The sequence below is a fragment of the Actinia tenebrosa genome, unplaced genomic scaffold, assembly GCF_029948245.1.
Source record: "Actinia tenebrosa isolate PJP-AT-01 unplaced genomic scaffold, QUT_ActTen_1.0 PGA_scaffold17__23_contigs__length_9995812, whole genome shotgun sequence".
NCBI classification, from domain to species: Eukaryota; Metazoa; Cnidaria; class Anthozoa; order Actiniaria; family Actiniidae; genus Actinia; species Actinia tenebrosa.
This window is the reverse complement of record NW_028292577.1, coordinates 4,031,584-4,037,583: the sequence shown is the minus strand read 5'-3', so window position 1 is coordinate 4,037,583 and position 6,000 is coordinate 4,031,584. Positions and strand designations below refer to the sequence as shown.

General features: G+C 35.3%; 1 long non-coding RNA gene across 4 annotated transcripts in view; it reads left to right on the top strand.

Moving 5' to 3' along the window:
* The first annotated feature begins 4,230 nt into the window (after positions 1–4,230).
* Positions 4,231–6,000, top strand: part of LOC116308592 (uncharacterized) — a 33,243-nt gene continuing 31,473 nt past the window's right edge. For all 4 annotated transcript variants that reach the window (XR_016120119.1, XR_016120121.1, XR_016120120.1 and 1 more), the window contains exon 1: positions 4,231–4,287. This is a non-coding gene — a long non-coding RNA (uncharacterized LOC116308592). The remainder of the gene's footprint in view (positions 4,288–6,000) is intronic.

Sequence of the window (6,000 nt, the reverse complement as noted above, 5' to 3'; positions counted from 1 at the left end):
TATTTAGCATACGAATGACTTCTCGCAGACTATTTGCAAAACAATGGCCATATACTACATACACCACACGTTATATTGAATCCGTTGTTCGGGTCGAGATGCAACGTATGTTTCATGCATGACTAGCTCGCGTGCCGAAGTTTTTCTACGTGTATGTCATTCATTTTACGACATTAAATCCAATTTTCGTTCAAGGTTTTCAAATAAATCCCGAGAAATGAGAAACAACAGCGACAGATTGTAAATATTATGACTGCAAGCTTTATCACTTTATTCCTACTATTATGCTAATTTAGAATTTGACCTGCCTTACTAAAGGTTTTGGAAAATAAGCAAAACAACAAAGGAATAAAAGCGTAGGTGCACACACTGACTACGAAAAAAAGTAGGAGACTCTACTGAAAAAAGACTATCAAACTGCTGATATCAGTAGTTAAGTTTTGAATTCAATCATGTTCAAGATTTCAAAGATTTTGTTTATCATTTCATCTCGACTAGACGTTAGCCATAAAAGATTTAGCTAACATTTTGAAAGTGGATGTTTTCAACAGCTGCTATTAATGATTTATTCATGGACATCTACGCATTTCTAGTAAACACTTTACTGGTGTCTTATTCACGTTTCTATTTCTATTGAAGGCAAATGAAAATGGTTGCTGGGCAAAACCGAAGTTCTCTTAGAAAAAGATGTTTGATTTACACGACTACTTCTAAACATATTCCAATTATAGGGGATAATATTAACCTAAGTCAAATTAAATTAGAAACACGGAGTGCAAATCAGAACTAGCTAGAATCCATATGTCGTCTTGTTTTCAACCCAAAACCAATAATTATTAATATCATTACCCGGAAAACAAAGCTGAAGTTAATTAACTTTGGTGCTAAGAACTCAGATTCAAGTGAAAGTTGGGTAAATAATTCAATGGTTATCTTTGTAGTTAAAAGTAAACCAACTTATTTTTGTAAAATAATATCATTTAGTAGTTAAAGATTGATAATTCAACAGAAGAAAAAAAGAAAAATAAAAACTCGATCATTGGAAACTATCGGCTCTATATTATTTTTACTAGTGATATTTTCCCGCTTATCACAAATTTCTCACATCTTGAAGAGAACGAATTCGAAGCAAAACAAAAAGACTCCAGTTCAGCTTTCTTACATCTTGGCAATGATTAATAGACAAACATTGTGTATGTTTTACATAAATAATTTAAACGCATGAAAACCGTAAAGTCTCTGTTTTATCATGTTGTAATATGCTCTGGATTTGGTACAAACATCTTTTGTTCATTTTGCCTGTCGTAAATCATATATGGCATGTCCTGGGTACCAAATGTAACCGAAAGGTACGCTCCTTTTGCTCCGATGTCCAAGGAGCGGCTCGACATATGAACAAATGAAACATATGAAAACTGAGTAAAGAATAAACAAAAGCTCTTACGAAGAACACAACTATGGGCAGGACATGAAAAGTTTTACCCCACCCCTTCTTTTTAGTATTAAATCCGAGGTTGAGAAAAAAAATTGAGTCAATCTGGCTTTGCAGTGCATTGTGGGGCTGTTTTAGTTACTAAATAGACGGCATCTTGGAATCATGTCTCATAAAAATAGCCCATAATGCACTGTAATACAAACTCGCCCCATCTTTCCATCACTATTTAAATTTAAAGTGTTCAACATGACTTGGTAGCTTGGTCTTTTCTACGTTTTCAAAACTACCGCTCAAACTTTGTCCCACAGGCTTACCACCCTAAGTATTTGTGGTTTGTGGGTTTTGGGGTTTGCCGCTTGGGGTCGCTCTGGCACAGAAGAACCGTTAATTGCTTTTATAGTTTCTTGGGTTTGGGATCCCTGCGGCACATTTATTAGCTGTTGATCAATATAGTTTAAATTATGCTCCCGAAATATGTCCTTTGTAGTACATCTCCATAACAAAATCTTTTTATTCCCAACATGAAAATGAATAAATCATTACCTATTTTCAAGCTTTTTTTTATTTGAAGAAATAGTGTATTTGTTCCAGCACCATCTCAGCTATAATTTAGCTAACGCAATCCTAGCACAATCCTGATTTAAGTGTTTGTACAAAACTACAGTCCAATGTGTTATTGGAACAGGGACCGCGGAGCCGGGTTGGGGTGAAGGGGGGGGGGGGGGGGGGGGGGGCGAATATAAATATACGAATATAAATAAAAAACGTTTTCCTCCCCGAAATTTGTTTGAGAATTATTTTAAATTTTCAAATGCTAGCCCCCCTACTCGTCAATATGATCGGCGGTCCCTGTGGAATGTCGCATCTTTTCAAAAACTAAAAGAAAATTACATCAAAAGCTAAGAGAAAGTATGAGAGCAATTTAAAGACAATTACAACGACAAAAAACTCACCCCGTTGCAAATCAACGTGGGAATTTTGACTTTTACAAATGCTGTGGATTACTTCTCTTCGAATAAAATTTAATTTTGTTCCTTCGTGTCGAAAATTATCATATCTAACTATAAAAAGTGTTTGATGATTTGAAGCAACGTTTCAATTTATTTCACACGACAGGGCCGTAGCCACCAACTTTTGATTGGTTCGGTTTTCAAGGGAGGGGGAGGGGTAGCGGGGTAGGTGGAGAGGAACAAGGAAAAGCATAGGGAAAACCTCCTACACTTAATATCTTTTCAAACCCATCCTAAAGTACTCAAATTTTGAATGTTGCGAAAGTACTTTTTCTTGACTCGTTCTTTAGGATGCATTCATTTGAATTTTGTGAAAGTACTTTTTCTTGACTCGTTTTTTAGGATGTATTCATTTGCAACAGATTTTAAATCAGGCTTATCTGTGACATCCTGGTACGTGGTAATGTAGTATCATTAAGCACTGGCGGCTTGAACTTTCCAAAGGGCCTTTTTGGGAAAACAAAACTACTTCTAGGATGGATAGGAATCTCTGGATTCTCTTGTAGACTTGGTTGGCATTGGTTGGTTGAAGTATAAGCGAGTTGCAGATACACGAATTAAGTTAGCTGGTTTAAGACGAACTGATACAAATACCGGCTCACACACACATATTGCGGATTTCCCGCCAAATTAATGACATCGATATCACGTGAGAAGTGTTTATTCATTTTTCTTCTAATCATTTTTAAAAATCTTTTTTTCGATGATTTTTCTCATTTTTATTTTTATTTTTTATTATTTTATTTTTCATTTTCCCCCCGAAAGTTGGTTCGTTTGAAACCGGACCAACCGTACCGGTGGCTACGGCCCTGCAGGATGAGCCACAGAAAAACGCCCGGATTTTTCTAAGAAAATGTCAATATTACTCATTGATTAACTCGAAAATAAAGACCCCTTTTTACATTTCTAATTACAATGTGATCGAGAAGATTGACAGAAAATTACATCTAATTCATTACATGACATTACATCTAGCAAACAAAAAACAAAAAAAAAAAAAAAAAACAAAAAAAAAAACAACATTTGAATTATAAGCTTCTGATATGATGTTCTTATGTTATTTATTAATGAATCACTTTTCAAATGTAATTGAAAACAACCAGCAAAGAATTTTTGAAACATAAAGACCCCATAGCCCCCCCCCTCCCCCCACTAAATAAATTATGAGCGCTCTCTATTAGACATTTTCTCGATCTCGTCTTTGTATTTTATCTAGCCCTACTCGAAAAAACATCCACCCGTATTGAATCCTGAAATATCTTATAAAATCTATTTATATTAAGGAAGTTATAACATCTATTTATATCAAGGAAGCCCATACACAGGCAGACAGCACCGCAGTAATAATAACCACATTGGTGAATTTTTAGCGAGGTTTTTGACCTTTTAGTGATTTTTTTTAAAAGATCCGCTCTACCCCATATAAGACTGCTTTCATAATGTATGGTAGAGGGTTGGGGGGGGGGGGGGGGGGGAGGGAAGAGGGTAGGTGAAATTTAAGGGGGATCGGAAAAAATTTCACCAGTAAAATGGTGGGGGGGGGGGGGGGGGGGGGTTGAAATTTTTTTTCAGAGAATTGGGGGGGATGCAAAATTTTTAGAAGAAGGTACGAGAGATTGCCCGGAGCTATTTTTTGGAGGACTTCAAGAGGCCTTAAGATTTTTTTTGTCATTTAAAGATTTCACCTAACCCCCCTCTGCCATACATTATGAACGCAGCCTTTTGATTTTTCGATTTTGGGCTGCCTGTGGATAATGAGATATCCTGTTTCAGTATCACGTGATTCATCATCCATGTGCAGCGTTTGCTGGAGACCGAAGAAGGACGAGAGTCTTTCTAGAGGTAAGTTGGTTTTTCTTTTATTTAGTTTCTCTAAATAGACAAAATTAACACGAAAGGAAAGTTCTATAGCTGTTTCATCGTCTGTAGTTGTTAAAAAATGATTATTTGATGTCCATTTATACGGAGGACTTTCTGCACTAAAAACAGCTGTGTGGAGCAGTGAGCGCTTGTTGTAGCTCTTTGAATGTTATCTTTGGTTTAAGATACTTGAAGTAGTGTTTAGTCTTCAATGAAAATACTATATTTTTTTGCTTTATGGTAATACCTGAAAATTATTTTGAGGCATTTATTGTAAATGAGAAGATGCGAGTCCAAAACAGCTGAAAATCATCCATTCAAGCCCATAGAGCTTGTGAGTTGAGTTTGTTTGATGTATTGTGGTTTACTCCCTGAAATATGTGAATTGTAGAATTTTTTTCGTAAATATTGAATGTAATGGTACTCTGTAGGGAGAAAACCCCGAAGTGAAAGGGTTTTTTACAAAGAATAATAGTTTGTTTACACTTGCTTTTTATGTACGTTTACCGATCGATCTTTGGCACCTTTTTGGTAGTACCGGATCTTCAAAATTCTTCTATGAATTTTTTTTTTAAATTCTGTCATCTGAAGTTCATTGTTAGGTTATTCAAATAATGAAAAAAGAGAAGGGGGTCACCGTATTTGTTATCGAGATATAAGGCTTCAAAACGGAGGGATTTTTCAGTTTTCCGCGCGTTTTTGCCGAAAATCTGCCTCTAATAAATTCGAGTTACTCGAATCGATTTAACAAAGAAAAACAGAAAACTGTTTTAAACTATAGGTGTTGAGTCTAGAAAACATTATCTAGATAAAAAATACATCCAATCTTTTGCAAGTAGTGTGAAAAGTTAATTCTAGAAGCGAAATTGCTTGTAATTCGGCGCAGTTATATGCGTGTGTAGTTGTAAAAATGTTGAAAATTCATGACAATTTTAACTATGAATTTTTTTCTTTCCGCACTAAATCCAAAGGACATGATATCCAGCTCCGAATGAAAAGAAAAAAAATGGGGGTCATCGTACTAATAGACGAGCTATGAGCGACTAAATACAAGTTTTTGTTTAAAAAACACAAATCCTGTCCGCGCGGGACTGGGTTCTAGTACATTAACCTCCGTCTGAAACGTCAAATCGTCTTTGTAATCGGCACAGAATCTAAGACGTATTTCGAATTGATTTTGAGGATAACATGTCAAAGTCATTTTTTGTTACTTCATTTTTATAAAGTTATGAATTTGCTGTTTTGAATCAAAATAGTGATCAAGTCAGGCAATGAAAGTCTAAGCATGTTTTGAAAACATTTCATTTTTGCCTCAAAAGTTCCATGAATTATCGAAATACTTTGATAAGTTATAGAAAAGGATTCAACTTCTGACATTATTTAAATCAATTTTTAAAACAGCGCAAATAAAGGGTAAAAAACAAGATGCGCTAAATGGATGCGCAGTAGCAAGGGTCCGGAACTACCTTAACATGAAATTGAGCAACTTATGGGACTCCTATACAGAGTACATTTCACTGTTTATTTGTACTCCTTTTGTCCAATACTACTTTTTTCCAAGTAATTTTGTTGACTTGAGTGTCTTATAGTGACCCAAAACAAGATTCACAACATTTTAAAATTAAACAATTTCATTCTTTAGAATATATTTTGCTAGAGTCTAAGCTCCTGTATCGGATCTTCTGTGCCAATAAA